Raw genomic sequence first — 21,966 nt, 5'->3', positions numbered from 1 at the left:
TACTCATTTTTTAAAATCAGATTTTAGGTAGTTCTTAATTAGACCTAAATTCTTAATTAATGGCAATAAGAGGAATTCCACATCTTTAACTTTGTCACATGAGCTTATTAAGTAATAACAACATTTTGGCTAATGGTTTCCTTACTAACATGTGGATAAAACAATCTCTTTTCAAGATTAACGTGAGTTTTAAAATAATATTATATCTTAACATTCCTGGCCATGACCCCATCTATACCTTAGAAATAATGGTGTGGTTTGGGATGGTGAGAAGGGACGAGGTTTATTATTTGTCTTTTAAAGGCAAGCTGCCAATTCCTGGTTGTCTTTTTTTGTGTGTGCCTTTTCACCACCCCAATTAGTATTTATAATCCAAATGAAGGTGCATTCTCATGGCCCGAGGGGGAAGTCCCAACTAGATCACTGCCTTCCTCCAGTTTTCCACTCTTTGATTAAACTTTATGTGGAGGAGGACATCATCTCACATTTGGTGAACATTTAGGAGGTTAACCATCACACTTATTTATGATACTTTATTCACTCTAGTTCAAATTCTGCTAATAACTTGTGTGTACAAACTTACCAGTAACCCAGTTATAATCCAATCATTTGTTCATTTAATTCAACCCATATGCCTACAAAACCAGGCAGTGTGTTGGGCACTTAGATTACTACCACCAACTCCAGAACTTCATCAGCAGTTTTAAGGTAAAAACAGACAAACAAATTTTAAAAACCCAAAACAGTAATAAGCCAAAGATTAGTGATCAATTTGAGAATGATCAAGGTGGCCTTCAAGTTCCCCTCAGCTCTGATAAGCTTTACTGAGGTTTCTTCTTCACTGTAAGCCCTTTACCTCTGTTTTAGGTCCTTTGAGATGTAAACTTTCTCCCAGTCTCTTCCAGTTTTACAGCCAGGACTGTCTTTCTCAAAGACCTGGGAGGCATCTCTTTGAACTGTAATCAAGAAGACAGGGTCCCTGTTTCCTGGTATCCATGGGAAGGTAGGAGCCTAACTAGATAAGCATCAATTAACAAACACATATATCTGGAGAAAACCATAATTCGAAGAGATACATGCACCCCAGTGTTTACTGCAGCACTATTTGCAATAGCCAGGACATGGAAACAACCTAAATGGCCATCGACGGAGGAATGGATAAAGAAGATGTGGTACATATATGCCATAGAATGTTACTCAGCCATAAAAAAGAATAAAATAATGCCATTTGCAGCAACATGGATGGACCTAGAGATTATCATACTGAGTGATATAAGTCAGACAAAGACAAATATCATATAATATCGCTTATATGTGGAATCGAAAAAAACGGTACAAATGGACCTATTTATAAAACAGAAGTAGAATCACAGCTGTAGAAAACAAACTTACAGTTACCAAGGGGGAAAGGGGTGGAGAGGGATAAACTGGGAGATTGGGAATGACATAAAATAGATAACTAAGAAGGACCTACTATATAGCACAGGGAACTCTTCTCAATACTCTGTAATGACCTATATGGGAAAAGAATCTAAAAAAAAGAGTGAATATATGTATATTTACAACTGATTCACTTTGCAGTACAGCAGAAACTAATACGACATTGTAAATCAACTATACTCCAATAAAAATTAATAATAAAAAAACCAGACAAAAGCATATGGCCTAATCACATTGACCAACCTCCCTTCTCAAGTCCTCCAGCACTTTTCCATTGCTTGCTCCACTGCTTAGAAACTCTGCTGCCTTTTGTTTCAGCAGAGTTGAGTCCAATCTCTCTCCCCTTATTACGATTGTCTTGACCTCTATTACAATAGTCTTGCATAAAACCTTCCTTGCCTGTTTCACTCCCGTTGGTGCAATTTTTCTTCGACATGGCTAAAGAGGGTGAGCACTTTTACATGAACACTGAGATACTCTTTTATTTGTGACGTGTCTGCTTAAGACTTTCCCCCATTTTTTTAATTGTAGTTTTGGCCTTTTTTTGGTTATGATCCTTAGGTGTTACTATTACCTGGATTTGTGACTTTTTTTTTTTTTTTTTTTTTTTTTTTTTTTTTTGCGTTACGCGGGCCTCTCAATGTTGTGGCCTCTCCCGCTGCGGAGCACAGGCTCCGGACGCGCAGGCTCAGCGGCCATGGCTCACGGGCCCAGCCGCTCTGCGGCATGTGGGATCTTCCCAGACCGGGACACGAACCCGCGTCCCCTGCATCGGCAGGCGGACTCTCAACCACTGCGCCACCAGGGAAGCCCTGTGACCTTTTTTGATATGTGTATTTCTCTCACTGAATTGCAGAATCACTTTCACATAAATCAAACGACCATATGTATATGGCCCAAGTCTGCACTCTATTTTGTTCTTTTCAGCTTGTTGCTTAACCATATATATGCCAAAGCCATTTAATCTTTTTTTATTTTAATTGAAGTATAGTTGATTTACGATGTTGTGTTAGTATTCAATCTTAATTGTTGGAACTGTTGGGGAGGAAGAAATTTTCCTCTACCCGTCTAGATTCTTCTGGCTGGTCTAAGAATTAAACTGACGTGACACAGATTAACAGGCAAAAAATCAAAGTTTAATCACATGTATGTATAAGAGAGACCCAGGAAAATTGTGTAACCAAAATTGACAGAAGCCCTCACCTTACATATCCTCAGCTAAATACAAAAGAGGATGTTGAGGGTGGGGAGAGTCAGTTCTGGGAGGGGATGGGGAAAGCACAGTAAACAAGGATAAGGTGGTTATGCAGATTTAAGTCAGTGCCGTCCCCATTTATGAGAGTTTCTAGGGATTTGGTCCTCCTCTTCTTACCGGTACTTGGGGGGAGACCCCCTTACAAATGGAGATTTCCCTTACAAATGTTAATGTTTCTTACAAAAGAATAATTCCTACTTGCTTTTCAGAGTTTTCCCCATGTCTGCTCTTTCTTAGAAAATAACCAGCTTGAAATATATTAATATGCCAAAAAGACATATTTTGAGTTGGTAAATTTTGCTTCCCGAACAGAACTTTATAGTAAGACATGATGCTTGGTAGTGTGAGTGTTCTACGTTTGTTCCTCCACTCCAAGATTGTCTTGGCTGCTCTTGGTCCTTTGCATTTCCATATAAATTTTAGAATCAGCTTGTAAATTTATGCAAACACATACATATGCTGGAATATTGATTGGGATTACATTGAATCTATAGGTTAATTTGGTGAGTTTTTACATCTTTAAATATTTTACCTTCTTATTCAAGAACATGGCATAACTCTATTTTTTTTAAGATTTGATTTATCATATAAGTGTTTTAATTTTCTGTGTAGAGATACTGCATGCATTTTTGCAGATTGCGTCCTAGGTATTTGATGTTTTCAGTGTCATTGAAAATAGTATTTTAAGATTCTCCTTTTTTAATTTACTGCTTTCAATTGAAGTATAGTTGATTTACAATGTAGTGTTAGTGTCAGGTGCACAACACAGTGATTCAGTTACACATACATGCTCACGCACACACACACACACACACATATATCCCTTCTGAGTTATCTCTTTCCCCATCCCTTTCCCCTTTGGTAACCGTAAGTTTTCTATGTCTGTGAGTCTATTTTTAAAATAAGTTCACTTGTGTATATTTAATTAATCAATTAATTAATCCTTGGCCGCATTGGGTCTTCATTGCTGTGCGCGGGCTTTCTCTAGTTGTGGCGAGCGGGGACCACTCTTTGCTCTGGCACACGGGCTTCTCATTGCAGTGGCCTCCTCTTTTGCAGAGCATGGGCTCTAGGCACGCGGGCTTCAGTAATTGTGGCTCACAAGCTCTAGAGCTCAGGCTCAGTAGTTGTGGCGCTTGGGCTTAGTTGTTCCACGGCGTGTGGGATTCTCCTGGATCAGGGCTCGAACCTGTGTCCCCTGCATTGGCAGGCAGACTCTTAACCACTGCACCACCAGGGAAGCCCTTTTTTATTTAGATTCCACATATAAGTGATATCATATGATATTTGTCTTTCTCTGGCTTACTTCACTTACGATTTTCATTTTCTAATTGTCTATTACTGGTAGATAAAAATATACATTTTATGTTGACTTTGAAAACAATGACCTTGCTAAATGCACTTCCATATTTCCAAATTTATCTGTATATATTTAAACATGCGTTATGTATATAACCATGTTGTGTGAATGTGACATTTTATTTCTTCCTTTTCATTCACAAACACATGTATATATGCATGTAATTATAATATATATATACATATATATGTATATATTTTTTGTCTTTAGTACTGTCTAGAACCTTCAGTACAATACTGAATAGGAGTAGAGAGGGCATTTTTATCTCATTCTGGATCAGAAGGAAGACTCTAGATATTTTACCATTAAGTGTGTTTGCTGTATGTTGCAGTTTTTTTGTTGTTGTTTTTTGTTTTTTTGGTAGATACCTTTTACCTTTTAACGTATTAATGAAGTCCCTTCCCTTGCACTGCTGAAACTGTGCACCTCGGATTGGGACTTGAACCCATGTGCCAGGACTCGAACCCAGCCAAAACCCTGACTGGGACTTGAACCCACTTGGCCGGTACTTGAACCCGGCCGCAACCCATGGTCCTCAAACTGAGGTCACACACCTGGTTTCAGGACTTAGTGAAGCTCAGGTTCTTGCTGTCTCATTGCAGAAAGAATTCAGTGAGAGGCAAAGTGATAGGTAAGAGGTGGATTTATTTAGAGAGAAACACACTCCACAGACAGAGTGTGGGCCATTTCAGAAGGTGAGAACAGCCCTGGGAGAAACACACTCCACAGACAGAGCACGGGCCATCTCAGAAGGTGAGAAAAGCACAAAGGTATGGGATTGTCAGTTTTTATAGGGGTGGGTAATTTCATAGACTAATGAGTGGGAGGACTATTCCAGCTATTTCAGGAAGGGGCAGGGATTTCCAGGAATTGGGCCACCGCCCACTTTTTGATCCTTATGGTTGCCTTAGAACTGTCATGGCGCCTGTGGGTGTGTCATTTAGCTTGCTGATGTGTTACAGTGAGCATATACTGAGGCTCAAGGTCTGGTGGAAGTCAACTTGCCCGCCATCTTGGACCATTTGGTTCTAATCAGTTTATGTCATGTCCTCAGGCTGTGTCATTCTTTCAAAGGTTGTGCCCTGCCCCCTTCCCTCCTTTTTCATTACTAGTCTGCTGAGAGGTTTTAATAAGAACTACTCTAAGGTTTCATTCTCCGTAAGTGCTGGTCTCTTTTCAGCTTGCTTTACTCTGGTGGCATAGAACAATACTCTGACTAAAATTCTGGGTATACAGAAAGACTGTTCCTCTTTACCAGGCCTTGAACTCTACTATTTTAAAATAATGTTCTCAGTGTTTTGAGACCACTGAAAAATGTACACACTGTCTCATTTAGCTGCAACTCTCTTCTGGACGTTTTAGAATCATATTCTGTCATAAGGTAGAAATCACTGAAGGGAATTTCTAGGGGAAATGCTGAAAAGAATTTTAGATTCTTATCAACCTGGCATCTTGACTCCCTTAAATCTCAGATGCCTTGGTTATTCTCAGATCCCTTCCAGAGTCTTTAAACTCCAGCTCCCCTGTTATCTGGAGGTTTAGAAGTAAATTCCACTGTTTTATTTAATTGATAATTATGTATGCTTCTACTATAAATATACCAGTGTGTTATATACTGTGAATATTCAAAGAACAGTGAATTATCCCATTCTCTAGAAAGAGAGAATCCATCTGATGGGGTGTCAGAGACATAATAACCTACATTACATGCAAATAGTATTGCAAGCAGAGATTAGAGGAGTCAGTCACTGCCCTGGGAACCCTTGTTGGGAAACATTATCGAAACATTTATACTTGTTTGCATGCTGCACAGCAGTGGCTGCCTAGCCAGATGGATGTCATGGGTTAGCAACACAAATACCCAGAGTTCTAATCTGAATTCTCACAAAAATATATTTTGCCTTCATGAACAAACTGGCCTAGTAGAATCACCTGTTCAGAGTTGGAAGGGACCTAACAGATCACACTGTTCAGTCTCCTCCCTGAAGTCCAGAAAGGCTGACTATGGCTCCCAAGTTCACATAGCTAGCAGGATGGAACAGGTCTAGGATCCAAGGTTCAGCCCTCCTAGGTCATATTGTCTAAATATTTTAGGTGTGGAGGACAATGCTTTTGGAAGCATCAAAGGGGAAAAGCGTGTGGGCTGAAGTTTCATTGCTTAGGGAATATTGATTGATGTAGAATAGAACTGCAAATTCCAGCACTTTAAAGCTGGTGCTGGACTGCAAAAGAAATCAAAGTAAAATGTTTCCTCTTATTTAATTTAAAAAAGAAAACCCAAGATACAACCACTTTTTCAGATTCCAATATGGTATACACTGTCTCTCTCCAATCCATTCTCTTTTCCAGTCACTGTGATTGATCTACATTAATAGATACATTTTACATTTTAATGAACCACTAACTAGTACACACACGTACTTTTAATTTATATGCTGAAACAAAATTTCACAGAATGATACTTAAGCTTATAGTATATGACCCAGTCTCATATAATCTATTCCATTCAATTTATTTTATTTTATTAAAAAAATATGTCAGTCAGGATCTGCTACATTGATCCAGGTTCAGATTTACCATTTAGAAAACATTGCTCTACATACTGGCCAGTTATCCTTCTAAATCATCTTATACACTCTACAGTCAGAATCTTCTAGTACACAAAGCTTTCTATGATCTGGCCCCATCTCCCAGCAGTCCTTAGGTGCACATTCCTCCAGCCTGTGTGAACTCTTTCATACAGTTTCCCATACAGCCCTTTCTTCTCATCAATTTCCACACAGTTTTCAGTATTTGATTTATGCCACCTTCTCTGGGACACCTTCCAAACCATCCAATCTGATTTTATTTATTTATTTTTTTTGCGGTACGCGGGCCTCTCACCGTTGTGGCCTCTCCCGCCGCGGAGCACAGGCTCCGGACGCGCAGGCCCAGCGGCCATGGCTCACGGGCCCAGCCGCTCCGCGGCATGCGGGATCCTCCCGGACCGGGGCACGAACCCGCGTCCCCTGCACCAGCAGGCGGACTCTCAACCACTGCGCCACCAGGGAAGCCCCATCCAATCTGATTTTAATTTCCCTCCATGGTGAGCTTATTATACTGTAGTGGAATATTTAATGATGAGCATTCATTGAGCACATGGTATATACCAGGAACTGTGTTACTGCATAACTCTATGGTATAAATATTAATATAACCCCTCTGGATTAGATGAGGAAACTGTGGTTTGGAAAAGGGATGTAACTTACTCAGGTAATGCTACTGGTGAGCTATAGATCAGTGGCTTGAACCCAAGCCATCTGATCCTAGAGTTCTTGCTTTTTTAAACATTAACCTGCTTGAGGAGGCAAAGGTAAAAAACCAACATGTCATTCATTCACTCAGTAATCTCACTCTAATTACCACAAGTTAAATTGATCTCAGTGGGTATCTTAGGCTCTGGTTAGCTGTCTCAGGATTTTTTCTTCTTCCTTTTTTTTTTTTTTTTGTTGTATTTTATGAGTTAAACACCTTTTCTGTGTATTTCTTTTTTTTTTTTTTTAAACATCTTTATTGGGGTATAATTGCTTTACAATGGTGTGTTAGTTTCTGCTTTATAACAAAGTGAATCAGTTATACATATATATATGTTCCCATATGTCTTCCCTCTTGCGTCTCCCTCCCCCCCACTCTCCCCATCCCACCCCTCCAGGCTGTCGCAAAGCACCGAGCTAATATCCCTGTGCCTTGCGGTTGCTTCCCCCTAGGTATCTACCTTACTACGTTTGTTAGTGTGTATATGTCCATGACTCTCTCTCGCCCTGTCAAAGCTCACCCTTCCCCCTCCCCATATCCTCAAGTCCGTTCTCCAGTAGCTCTGCGTCTTTATTCCTGTCTTACCCCTAGGTTCTTCATGACATTTTTTCCCCTTAAATTCCATATATATGTGTTAGCGTATGGTATTTGTCTTTTTCTTTCTGACTTACTTCACTCTGTATGACAGGCTCTAGGTCTATCCATCTCATTACAAATAACTCAATTTCATTTCTTTTTAAGGCTGAGTAATATTCCATTGTGTATATGTGCCACATCTTCTTTATCCATTCATCCGATGATGGGCGCTTAGGTTGTTTCCATCTCCGGGCTATTGTAAATAGAGCTGCAATGAACATTTTGGTACATGACTCTTTTTGAATTTTGGTTTTCTCAGGGTATATGTCCAGTAGTGGGATTGCTGGGTCATATGGTAATTCTTGTGTATTTCTTTAGTATGTTCTTTGCACGGATGTGGGATTCATGGCCCAAATGACATTAAATCCACATGATGTTGCCTTTTCCTCCTGACTTTTGCCTTGAAGAGCCTAGTATAAGCTGCTCACTGGATTTGTGGCTTTTAAAGCAGGGCTGGTCCCATCCCTGGACGTTCTCTTGATATTTGTTGCTGAAGCCTTTGTCTGCTGTAACTCAGCTCAGTCAGCGATTGGTAGTTTCTTCAATAAACTCATCAGCACAGTAGTGTCAGGTGTCGCAAAGTCCTGTGATCTTCACCATATCTTGGCCGATCTTGCTCCGGGCTCACCTCTGTCATCTGGTAAATCTCACCCTTGCAATAGAGGGAACCGCTGACTTGCTGCCACGCTACTGTCTGCTCTGTCGAGGGTCACACAGGAACTTCTTGGGCTCCCAAACCACATGGAAGCCAAGGGAGGCTCGGAGACCTAACAAGGGCCCTTTCTGCATGACTACTTTATCAACTTCTCATTTTTTCTGTCTTAGTTAGTGCTGTATGAATTCTATCTTAGATATCTTTGCCTGTTCCAGGACTGAGAAAATAGTCTCCTGTTTCTCTGTAGAAAATGTATGATTTATATCTAAGTCTATGATCCAGTCCCTTCCTCCTGCACCCCACTCCATCCGCCAAATAATTTTTCAAGCCAGAAAGGCCAGGTTTCCTCCACCACACACCCTCCTCCTCCCTACCCCAGGCACAGAGTCAAACTCTATGATCTTATCCACCGAGATAGATATGTTTACAAGAGGAAGAGAAACTTAGAAATTCCTTCCTTCTTGAAGTAAAACCTAGCTCTGATCTACTCTTTTGCAATCAACTCTTATGTCTGTTTTAGATAACAAAAATTATTTTTTATCTTTTTTTCTCTACCTCTTACAGTCTGCCTCTTGCTTAGGGAAAAGACAATGTACACAAACATTTAAAATAAAAATAAACTCATTCATATATTTGAAAAAGCACTATGTCCATTACACAGTAGTTTCCAGCAATTGTATAATGAATGAATTCTTCAGAAATGAAGGTATCTGAAGGAATGTATGAAAACCTGGTTGCACAGGCCAGAGGACTTGGTGGAAAATAAAAATGGCACGGTGGACAGAAACATATGTTGGACATGGAGGCTACAGCTGGGAGAACTACAGCTGCATTGGAAGAAAGGAGCAAAGGAAATCAGTGCCAGGGGGATTAGAGTAGAAACAGCAAAATAATCGTTTAATACTGGAATGGAGAGATTAGCATGATTATAAGATAGAAAAAAACCCAGGGACAGGTTAGAAGAGGCCAGAAAACTTCTCTCTTCTCTGAAATCAATCTAAATGAAGTTTTCATATTCTCTCCAATATCTCAAATGTTGATGATATTAAAGTTACGGTTGTGTATACCTCTAGAACAGGGGTCCCCAACCCCCAGGCGGTGGACTGGTACGGGTCCGCGGCCTGTTAGGAACCGGGCCGCACAGCAGGAGGTGAGCGGCGGGCAGCAAGTGAAGCTTCATCTGCCACCCCCCGTTGCCCCCCATCGCTTGCCTTACCACCTGAACCATAGCTCACATTACCACCTGAACCGTTCCACCATTCCCTTTCCCACCCCCATCTGTGGAAAATTTGTCTTCCACGAAACCGGTCCCTGGTGCCAAAAAGGTTGGGGACCGCTGCTCTAGAAGACATTATATACTATAGTGCTATTTACATAGAAACAGGCTAGAATGAGTAAGGTCATGGGCAATATATTTTATTATTTTTACCAAGTGAAAATTCAGCTTCCTTAATTAATTGATTCCAGAAATAATGTCCATTTATATGTGCTACACTTGTGAGATACAAAGATCAATAAGAAACTTGTAACTTACTTCAAGAAGCTTACAGTTTAGTGAGTAGCCCTGGACAACAGTAAAATACTATGGATGGAAGCCTCCACAGGCTGTTACAGCAGATTTCTAGAGGAGGGCGTGGCTGAGTTCAGTATTAAATAGCAAATGTGAGTTCATGGAGATTCTCCATGCATTTGGGATACGTGGCCCTCCTCTTATTAATATCATTCAGCACTTTGAATTCAGAAGTAGCTGTTTGTGTGGGGTTCATCACTGGTCAAAGGTAGGCTCCTTATAGCAGGGAAGAGGGTGATGAGAGGGGAACTTGTTTTGTTGGGGAAGCAAAGAGATACTGCATTTGGAAGTGGGTATTAGGTAACTAAATTTTTTCACCAAAATGGGTCAAGGCAGGTGCTGGGAAGTATATCATATGATAATTCTTTGGGCCAGGAAATGTTATGTGGTCAGTTGGTCTATCTATCTATCTATCTCTACATACATAACAGGTGTCCCAGGTCTTTGGAAGATTTTGAGTCGGTGAGAGGGTGATGTCTATAATACAAGATGTTTTCCTCTATGTGTCGATTAAAATCAGATTGAGAATGAAATTTATTTCTGCTTCTCTAGAATCATGACAACAGTATTTCCCCGTGGTTCAGAAATATTTAAAAAGAACAATGAGAAAGAATGTAATTCCCAAGCGCTTGCCTAGCAAGTGCCATGCCAGTTAAGCACTGTTCTTGTGTCACCGTGCAGCTCCCCAGTTGGCCAGATGAGAAACTTCTTAATTAGATTTCAATAGTCCTTGTTTGCCAAGGTGCATTTTTCGGGGGTATCTGGTGACTGATTGGCTAAGCATTTGTTCCAGTTTTTGCCTCTTCTCTGTAGTGTTCTGCTGAGATGTGACTATCTCGTAACTTTGCGGTTTCCTCTGACAACAGGTTAAGTTTGTCTGCCCCTGTCATATGCAGAACCTGATGGATGTCAAGGGAGCAGACCAAATTAATTCAACAGGTGGTAGAGACCCCTGGGGGAAGAGCAGCCTGCTCCACGTGGATATGCTAATATAGATTTCAGTGGACGATTATCATTCTGCAGTTCAGGACTAATTGAATTTACATATCCCCAATGTCTAAGAATTGATTTCCTAAATGAGGAAATCTGGGGCATAATGACCACATGTCTGTGCATCACTGTGCATTATTTCAGGATTCAGAGGAATCTGCAGAGAGTAAATTACTTAGTCCCCTTGGATAGGTGGAATTTTCACGTTATCTTAGGAAGGCTATGCGTATTTTTTTCCCCTAATTGAATGGGATCATTCTGTGTTCTAAACATAGGATCAGAAGTGCTTTGGAGGCTGCTGGGAGGGTAAATAATTAGCTACCCTAACTGCCTGGAGAAATAGCTGAGAGGTTTTTAGAGACTCACAAATGGCCTGGGATATTATGCAAAATTAGTTTTGGTTAGACTCTAATTTATCTAATTTAATATAATTATTGAGAAAAGCAAAATGTGGACAGTTAGGAGCATGGAATCAAAAGCCTGGGCAAAGGAGATTGGACACAAAAGTTCTTCTAAAGAGATAATGACAATTAGGCAGGACTGGATTTATTGCTTCCTCTTAACACTGCACTTACAGAGTTTGCCCCATAATCTACCACACTGGAACTTCAGTTGTGTCTTTATTATTCATAAAACTTTACCTTAATCAGAACCAAAGCCCTGTGAATAAAGGTAAATAATTGTGTAAAGTCATCATACTTATCTAGCTTTTCCAAATATGGCTAAATCTGATTCTGAATCTATTTTTTTGTACCTCTGGCCACAGGGAGAAAATAACAAAAGCAGAACTCTGAAGCAAGACGATTTTATGCTGCAGGTGACATACTAGAAGAATATGGAAGTTTTAGAGGGAAATTCATCACCAGCCCACTTCTCCCTCAAGTCTAGGTCGGCTGACTCAAACAGCAATGTAAAGAAACGTCATCAGGCATATTACAGGCTGCTGCAGGACCTCAGGTCTGTCCGAAGTCTCTCGTGACTTTCAGACTTGTTAGGGAAGTTGAGTCATAGGTCTATGTTGTAGGAGCCATGAGAAGTAGGTTTTGAATGGGATGCGAGAGGATAAGGGCTGGAGTAGGAACGTTTGATTAAGTCATAAGTTAACAGAAAATGGCCCTTGAGACTAGCTCACAGGAAAGCAGCTCGGGCTGGGTGGAAACCTAATGGAGTTCAGTAATTAATACTTCCATGGGGCTGCGGTCACGTCAGCAATCAGCAACTGCCTTCTCTCTTATGAACCATAAAAAAAAAAATGTGTCAGAAGGGCCACATGAGCTATGTCATCTGGCTGAGAAGTTGACATTCAGTAGATCTTTGTGGCATATTCTTTATCAAGGAGTTCAAACTGCCAGTTGAAAGCCACTCAAGTAGTCAGACATAGGACCTACTGCAGAAGCTAGGATACTAGTATCAGGAAAGGTGGGAAGGGGTAGAAATCCTGAATAAACACCCAGGGTCCCAGAACTCATTTTTCAAATGAGGAAATTAAAGATCTTGGAGTTTTTAGCGTCTTGCAGAAGTCACATAAAAAGCTAGGTAAGATTTAGAGTTTGAATCCAGCTCCATGAGACTTTAAAGCCTGTGAGCCTCTTTAATTGGTGGCAAACTAGTTCTCCCGGAGTAGGCTACCTTCCTGTGAACCATCTTCCTCAGACCTGGATGTATCTAAAGGAGTATATTTTCATCACTCAACATCTGTAACTACCATGTGTTAATTACTTCTCACTATATATCTGCAAGTAGCAAAGTTGACACTTCCCTATTTAAAGTGAGGAAACGGAAAGTCTAAGTGACCTGCCTAAAGTCAGCATAATGTCCTTGGTTTGTAAGAGAGAGATGTCAAGTATTACACCAGGTCTTAGCATTCTTTGTCCTGAAATTCTAGCAGAGTGCCTCACTGACAATTCTAACAGTAAAAATTATAATACTTATCACTTCTAGATGAGGAAAATAAGTCCCAGAGAGTATAAGTACTTGTCTAATGGTAAGAAGCCAATCAGCAATAGACACAGCATTCCAGTCTAGACAGTCTAGCTCCAAGGTCAGTGCTCGAAACTCCCATACTTCCCTGCTTATGCTAATATTCAACCTGATGTTTAACAGATTTCAAGTACTTGCTCATAAGTTAACTCACTTTACCTTCCTAGTAATCATGGGAGTTAAACAGTATCATTAATCCCATTTAACTATGAGGATATAGAAGCTCTGGGAGGTTAAATAACTTGTCCAAGGTCAATCATCTGGTCTCACTGGAGTCTTCTTACTTTAAACTCTAGATCCTACCCATTAATTCACTAAGATGAGACCCTTTCTGTTGCTGGTCATCAATGGACCATGGTGTTCTGTAAATCAGTCAGCTTCCTCTCTGAATTCTGGGGCAGTAGATTGCAAAAATATGCAGTTTATCTCATGACTTTGCAGCTCCTCCCATCAAAGCCTGAAATGTATTTTTCCTCCTCTTCAGCCCGAACTGACTATGTGACTTGTTTGACCAACAGAATGCAGAAAAATGATGTTGTGACCTAGGTCTCAAGAGGCTTTGCATACTTGGCGATAGCTCTCTTGTTCCATTTGCCATGTGAACAAGTCTGAGGTAGTCTTTTGAAGGACTCCCAAGGCGTCCTGCTGAAGGCATCCTAGGGTAGCTAGTAAGTAGTCATTCTGACAGGGGATTGCAGATGCATGACTGAGCCCAACAAAGACTAGAGGAACCGTGCAGATACACCCAACCCATATCGCTGACCTGCAGAAGTGTGAGCTAAAAAAAAGGTTATATTTTTAAGCTACTAAGTTTGGGGATGGTTTACTGTGCATCAACGGTGAACTGACTCACCAGGGTGCTGAATATTGTCTCTCGACTTTTTTGGCACCCATGTGTTTGATTCCTCTTTCATTCTTCACTGTGTTTACCGAAGAATTTCTGTTCTTTCAGATGTATCCAGTAAAATTGGATCCTACTTCAAATGTGTTCAGAGTGTCTTATTGAAAATAATTTTGGAGCAGAGGAATATCCAAGTTTTGAGTGTCTTTTTTTAAAATTTGGAATTCTGCTCAGCCAAAGGTGAGGTAGAGTCCACTTCCCCTATTTTGATTTGGCCATCATGTCAAGTTGCAGTGACATAGGGACTCTTTGAAGGCAGAGAGGCCATGATGGAAGGAAAGAGTGCCTTAAGTGTCACAGAAGAATGTGTTTGGAAGTGATATTATGAGATTATTGCCTGCTCACCCCCGTGCTGGTTGCTACCTAAAACGGACAGATAGACAGAAAGGTGATAGATAGGGAAACAGTATAACTCGAGGTGTGGTACATTATACTCTAATTGCACTAGGTCATGTAGTTGCACGATCATTGGCATTCTGATTGTACTAAAATAATTTAGATTTTTATGCAACCAAATCACAGTGAAAAGGTCACGTGATGAAAACCTTCACGGTGCATTTCTGTTTTTCATTTGTTTCTCTAAAAGTGGACAGTAAAAATCAATGAACACAAGTGACTTATCCTTGACTTAATAACGTTCTTGGGTAAGAACATTCACAAATGAAGGCAAATCTCCTATGAGGTCATTTGAAAAAAATGGTAATATCTGATTTGGCTTTATCATTTACTGACTCAGCTGTTGTTCTTTTTAATTCATGCATTTATTAAATAAATATTTACTAAGTGCCTCCACTTTCCACTAAGTACTATGAAAACAAAGAGAAGTAAGATATAGTGCCTACAGAAAATCACTTATAGAACGGTATAGGATACATTATTAAATATGGTGAGTACAATAAGAAAGAACCAAATATAATATTGTTTGAACAAGAGATTAATTTGGCTTGTGGAAAATAGAAATACAAAGATATAATAATACTAGATGTAACATTTTGAATTGACATTTCTTTTTGAAATCTCTGATTCATGGACCTGTTTATTCTGGCTTTGTGAAAAAAAACATCACCGTATGTTTATCTTTACTTCAGAATATATACCATTCCATCTAGAGCACTGCCCTGAAATTGCAAGGGATCATTTCCCAGCTGGTGTTGCAACCGACTTTTCAATAGGCCATATTCTCTGAGGCATGCTTTTTCTGGAAAATGGGATGCATGCAATTAAATTCAACCCAATGGGCATCAGGTGTTTTTCTGTTTATTTTGTTATGTTTTGGAGCATCATTGTGTATAATACTGTGTTCATGTTATAAGGCTTTTGAATGATGTTGGCAGAAGCATATTTAGCAGGTAAAGAAACGAGTCCAATATAAGTGTTACTGAGAATGAGGACAAATTACTGGCTCTTCTGTGATTGAAGGGATCCAATGTAATCCTTGCCACCAGGAGACTGGCTGATGTCAGAGTATGGTACCATGTTTGGGACTCCTAGTGGTCACTGCTGTGGGTGAATTAAGAGTGACAGAGTGGCATGGACATATATACACCACCAAATGTAAAACCGATAGCTAGTGGGAAGCAGCCGCATAGCACAGGGAGATCAGCTTGGCGCTTTGTGACCACCTAGAGGGGTGGGATAGGGAGGGTGGGAGGGAGGGAGACACAAGAGGGAAGAGATATGGGGATATATGTATATGTATAACTGATTTACTTTGTTATACAGCAGAAACTAACACACCATTGTAAAGCAGTTATACTCCAATAAAGATGTTAAAAAAAAAAAAGAGTGAATCAGATACTCAACGAAAAGTGGTACACAGATAAGCACTGGGAAAAGATGACTTTTTTCTTTTTAAGCTGTCACTATGGCCACATTTTTAGAACCTCACTGGGAACCTGGGGCCAGTTGACAGAATTTGGTCAATTGAAAGACTCAGAGCAGATGTTCTTGTTAATTAAGGGCCTCTTCAGCAATGAGGTCTTGAGGCCCATTTACAAGTGGTACATTAACCTATATTTCCCCAAATCGCCTTACCAGCAGTCTTTCAAGCTTGCTTTCCAAGGAATGGACCCTGTGTTCACAGATCTATGTGGGTCATTACTTCAGCGTACCTCCTTACATTGTAACCCTTACGCTTCTGCGTCCTAGGAATATTTCTCTCTCCTAGACTCTTTCACACCCAGTCCACTTCTGAGTGTGGTTATAATGCTATAGCTGTCCACTTTCACCTGTTACTGGCCTGTCATGTGGAACTTCCCATAAGTTAACTTATCCCTCTTAAGGCAAGTAATTATAGATGAGTTTCTCAATCTCAGCATTATTGGTGTTCTAGGTTGGATAATTCTTTCCTGTGGGTGAGACGTTTCTGTGCGTTTTAGGATGTCTAGCAGCATCCCTGAGTTTTACTCACTAGATACCCACAGCACACCTTCCCTCAAGTTGTGACAACCAGAAGTATCACTAGACATTGCTAGATGTTCTTGGGGGACAAGATTGAAAACCACTAAGGTAGGGTGATAATGCAAAATTATTTGACTAGAACAGTCCCGTTTTAGACTTGTTGTCCTGGCCTACTTTTTAGCTCAAATGTGTCCCTGTTTTATGATAAATTATAGTTGCTCTAGTCATAAGAGTCTCCCCATGAGATCCAAAGTGTGGGTTGATGGAGGGGTGGCTGTGTGTCAAGGGAAGGCACGCTGTGTGTGTGAGCCATCTGTGCAGGCGACTTTCTCATGCTTCGGGAACTGCTCGGATCCAGTCCTGCACACACCTTTTCCATTTGACAAAGGTGTGCTGGTGTATGCATCTGACTTCATGGCTCAAAGTTCTTAGGTAACATACAGTCCAGGATGTCTACCTCAGTTTGCATGGGCACATGGATAGGCATCAACCAAAGCCTAACGTGAGGCAAGAGTATTTTTCAAAATAATAATTACTTTGTAAAGGACATAGAGGATTTTTATGCATAAATCCTAAGAAATGTGCTTTTCCCATCAGGGTTGTCACAGACTCCAGACTGCACCCCCATCTACCACAGATTTCAAGCGGCCTGGATTCAGCTGAGTTGGGAGCCAAGTGGCAGGGCTGTTTGCACTGCAACTTGGACCAGCTGGAAGCTTCCTCTTGCTCTTGAACTCACTCAAAGCTGAAAATGTTTTTAATAACCTGGTAAATAGATTGGAAGAGCACAACCAAATATGGTATATATTGCCTGTAAAATCCCCAAGGACTACTTTGCCTCCTTCTTAGTGATAACAGGGAATGCAAGAGTCAGGACTGTTTCTTCTAAGAACGTATATGCTGGCATGCTCCAGATCACTGGATCCCCAGGAATTAAAAGCATTCTGTGTCTGTAAGGAGTTTATCTTCTCGGAACTATTGTGCAAGTGTTTCCAAGGCATTTGCTGTAGTTGCTAGTTTTATCTTCCTACTCTCACTAACGTGATGAACCAGAATGATATATTCTGGGATGGTACAACGATCATGGTCCCTGAAAGTGAACTTGTAAAACATACACAGAATGTTGAAATGATTTTAAGTCTGAAGGGTAAAGTTGCATAGCTCCCTCTGCTAGATAAACGCAGTGGATCCTGTGGTCTCTTCTTTTGGGGATAAGAATGAATAATTGATTAGATTAATAGCAGCATACTGGCTGCTGTAGAATATTTCTTCTAGTAAGCAGACCATATCTAGCAAACCAGCTGTAAAAGGAGTTTAACCTAATTAAACATATGACTATTACGTGTCACCCTTAAGGAGCCATCCATCGTCTGTACTAGCCAAACTGGTGAGTCAAATGGCATGATGAGAAGAATCAACATTCTAAACCTCTCAAATCTTCATCAGTGGCACATGCTTCTGAGATTTCCCGAGGGATGTCGTTATATTTTGCGTTCAGTGTTTTGGTACAGAAAGGGAGTTCTAGAACCTTTCATTCAGCCTCCTACCAAAATAAACCTTATTCCGTGGATCAGATTACAACTGTGATTATGCCAGTGGCTGAAGTTATCTAGTCTAAAATATACTTGGGAACCAAGGAAATATACATGATATAGAGGAAGACCCAGCTGGGGCTACTATAAGGTAGACTCAAGTCACAATCTATTTCATACTTGACCTCTGTAAAGTCCTCCTTATTTCCTATGAATCACCATGACATGCTAGGTCCCTGAGGGTAAGCTTTGATTTAAATTGAACTTCCCACAGCATCCATGTCTGGTTAAAGCTCTTTATTCAATACCCACGTAGCCTAGCTAATGGCTATAAGGCCCTTTGGGGAAGGCAAGGAGGAAGATTCATGGTAGGAACCTATTGTGTTATCGAAGAGTCCTCCCTCAAGGATATCCAGCTTTCTCTTAGTCCAAAGAGGTCTGAATCTGGCAAGTAACTCAAGTGTAAAGGGCTCCTATCATGATGGCTCAGGTATTGCTTCTGTTAGACATAGAATTCTGGAGGTTGTAAATCTGAAGCAGAACGTCAGCTGGCTGCCCATCCTTTCCTGCTGTACAGAACACCATTATCAATTAGCAATAGCCAAATATTTCTGTGGTTCAGACCACTGTCATCATCACTTTACTCTACTGCTCTTTATTTCAGCTGTGCACACTTTTTTCCTCAGGCAGTTACGCCTTGCTAAATGGTCATCCCGTCCTAGCATCTTCCAGTCCTACTGAAAGTCAAGCAGTCAGTTTCAAGCTCAGCGTCTCTTACCAACAACTCCAAGAATATTCCATAGCAGTGCTGGTTTTCTCTCCTCCAGTTTCTTGAGTACTTGATGAAGGGAGTTTCTTCCAGTCCCTTCTTTAGGATTCTGTAGGATGCATTTAGGAGTGAGTGGAAGGTTTGTATAAAATAAACTTACTCCTGCATTTCTGCCTCCCACAGCCTTTTTGATGACAAAACGTTAATTTCATTAAAGCTCTATGTATAAACATTTTAATACCCAAATAGTACAAAATGCTTATGACAAAAATTAGCTGTTCTTTTTTCTCACCTTCCCTACCCTTTATTCCTTCTCTTTACAGGATCAAATAATCTTTTCAGGCTGCTTAGCAAGCCACGCCGGGCCATTTGCCCCTGGAGCCACGTCACCACGGCTGAAAACACCACAGGAGTGATGGCCCCGGACTATGCGCACTGCTGAGATCTGCTGGAAGGGGTAATTACTGCTTTGCTATTTGACTTTCAACTGCATATTGTCAGTCTAGGTGACTCATCTCTAACTGACCCTGTGCTTTTACATCCTACCCTAGAGATTCAGGTTCACAGGTGAGAGCTTCAGACAGACCAGGTTTAGGATATGTGTCTGCACTTCCTGTGCTAGGGGGTGGTGAAGGGAATGTCTGTGTTTTCTGGGACTTGTAGATGGAAGGACCCTGCCTTCGACTTATCTTGAGATACTGGCTGGGAAGTAATAATGATGTATATTCACAGTAAAAGGATAGCTACATTCCTTTTCTTTTTTTCCCAGTTTTCCCTCTGGCTAGATGGAAATGTGAACAATAATTAATGAGATTTGAGGGTTATAATCCCTCTTCCTTGTGCTGATGAATTAGTATGAGCCCTGAGAAGGTATGGAGTCTACACCCCTCCAGCCCAGGTCATGCTGCAGTCTTAGACTGAGAAGGGTGTGTTTCGGCTGGTATTTGGCAACAATTAATATTTCTTGCCTGAAAGAATTTGATAGTGACTCCAGACTTACACCTCAAGAGGAAATGGTTTCCTTTCAGTTATACACACCCTGCAAAGAAAGGTGACTGGCCAGGGTAGGTCTGGATCCATGTCCATGAACCTCCTACACAGGGTTTGAACACATTATTGGCCATCAGTCACCAAATAAACCCAGGAAGGCAAGTGGCATCTGAATTGGCTTCATCTCCTGGCTTCTATTACACTCACCACTGAGGCACATAAAGAAACAGAAACAGCCTTAGAGAGTCTAAGGGCTGTTTGGCTTTAAACATTTTTTATTTCCTAATTGAATTAGAGTAAAAACAGTAGTTAAAATAAACCCTTGGCTGTTGTCATGAAAATCACAATAACAAATTAGCCTAAAGTAGCCAATTTTCTGTGGTTTCCAAGGATACAACCACAATTAGAATTGTCGTCTGCCAATCAATTTTTTTTTTTTAATTTTCAGGGGACATTAAAACAAAACCATGAAAGGGGAAGGGCTAGAGGGAAAGTTTTTCTTGTTAAATACATGTCAGAGGAAAAGGGGGAAGGTTTCTAAAGCAGATTGTGTTCTTTTCAGACCAGTTTAAGGAAAATGGCTAAACTGACTCTGGTCCCACACAGAAGTGGCTTCATTGAAAACAAAAGCTCACAGGTCATGTTGCTATTTTAAGGAATCAAGGTGGCTAAGTCCTCTAACTCACAGGACCACAAAATCCTGGTCCTCTCCTGTCTGATTTTAGCTTTCATTTATTGGGTGCTTTGCCAAAAATCTCTTATTACCTCCTCATAACCACCTTATGAGGATATATGCTAGACGCTTGTTATCTGGCCCAGCAAACATCCATTCCACCTTTTCTGGGCAATAGTTCCTGACTTCCTTTTAGCAAATTACCTTTTCCTCACTTTCTACTATCCAGTTAGACAGTAAATTAAGATGCCCTAGCCATGGTAGGAATGTGAACCAAATCAGGCCGTTCATAGTTAACCCTGGGTAGATCAGTCTTCAGCTGCGCTTTAAAATTACTGAAAATTGTTAGAGTTTACTTGCTTTGTGGAAGTTCTCGATGAGACTGTAGTGTTCCTGCTAACTTGTCTACACTATCTTGTTTCCTGTGCTCCTTTGTTCATTTTGTAAATTATTAATATCCTTCTAACAACTGTCCATTTCTGCTTACATTAGCCAGAACCAAAAAGTAACGCCCAGTGTTGTTATTCTCATTTTAATTTGAGAAAACTGAGGTTCAATTAAATTAAATCCTTTGTCCAAGACTAGTCAGGTAATAATGGAGTCTGAATTCAAACTCACATCTGCTTCCCCTCCTCCCCCCACTATCTATTTCCTTTTATGTGAATTAATAAATTACATCCTTGGCTATACCCCAAGTCAAGGACTTTCCGTTCAACAGCGGAATCAAGGGTGCCTCCTTGGGAGAAAACTTTCATTGTTCACACTTTTCCTTTTTTGATATGTTGAGTCTTTACACATAATTGATGATTTTTCTCTGCCTGTTCTTTTCATCTGTGTGAGGGGGAGTGACAATGATTGTCTCATGCACCGGGATCCGATACAGTTTCTTTCAGACTGTGAAAGTATCTCTGTTTCTCTTCCTTTCCCTCCCCTTCTCTTTTCGCCCCTTCTCTTTTCTTTCTTTCTCATAGAGTCCTTGGCTGTGAGTATCAGAATAGAAGAAGAAATAGGAATGTTTAAAATGAAGAATATTGGAAAGAGCGTGGGCTTAAGAACCAGGCAGAGCTAGGTTTAAATTCTAGCTCCGTGAATTTCTAGCTTGTTATTGGGGGAAATCATATAGTTAGGAGAAGTTTAAATTCATTATAATTTTTTGTTGCCAATTTAGAGATCCAGGATCATAGCTGCGTTTGGAGGGAGGCAGCTCAACTGTCTGTTACATCTGGTCTGCCTTCACATCACCAAGCTTCCTAGAGCTGTCACTGCCTTTCCGAATGCCCCCTGTTGCTCGGAAGAAGCCAAATGCAAAGCATAGCCTCTTCCCGGCACGTGTACAATAGATCTGCCTGAGGCAGGCTGCAAGCATAAACTGTGAATACTCTTGATTTTTTGTGCCAGGTGAATCTTGGTACCCAGGCTAGAGGCTCCAAGAACTCTGAGATTTGCCCCTCAGCCACTTGCCCTGTGGTACCTGGTATGCTGAGCCTGGAGTGTTAGCAAGGCCTCCTTGGCATCCCTTCC

The sequence above is a fragment of the Phocoena sinus genome, chromosome 11 (genome assembly GCF_008692025.1).
Source record: "Phocoena sinus isolate mPhoSin1 chromosome 11, mPhoSin1.pri, whole genome shotgun sequence".
NCBI lineage: Eukaryota > Metazoa > Chordata > Mammalia > Artiodactyla > Phocoenidae > Phocoena > Phocoena sinus.
The sequence above is the reverse complement of the archived record's forward strand: the minus strand, read 5'-3'. Positions refer to the sequence as shown.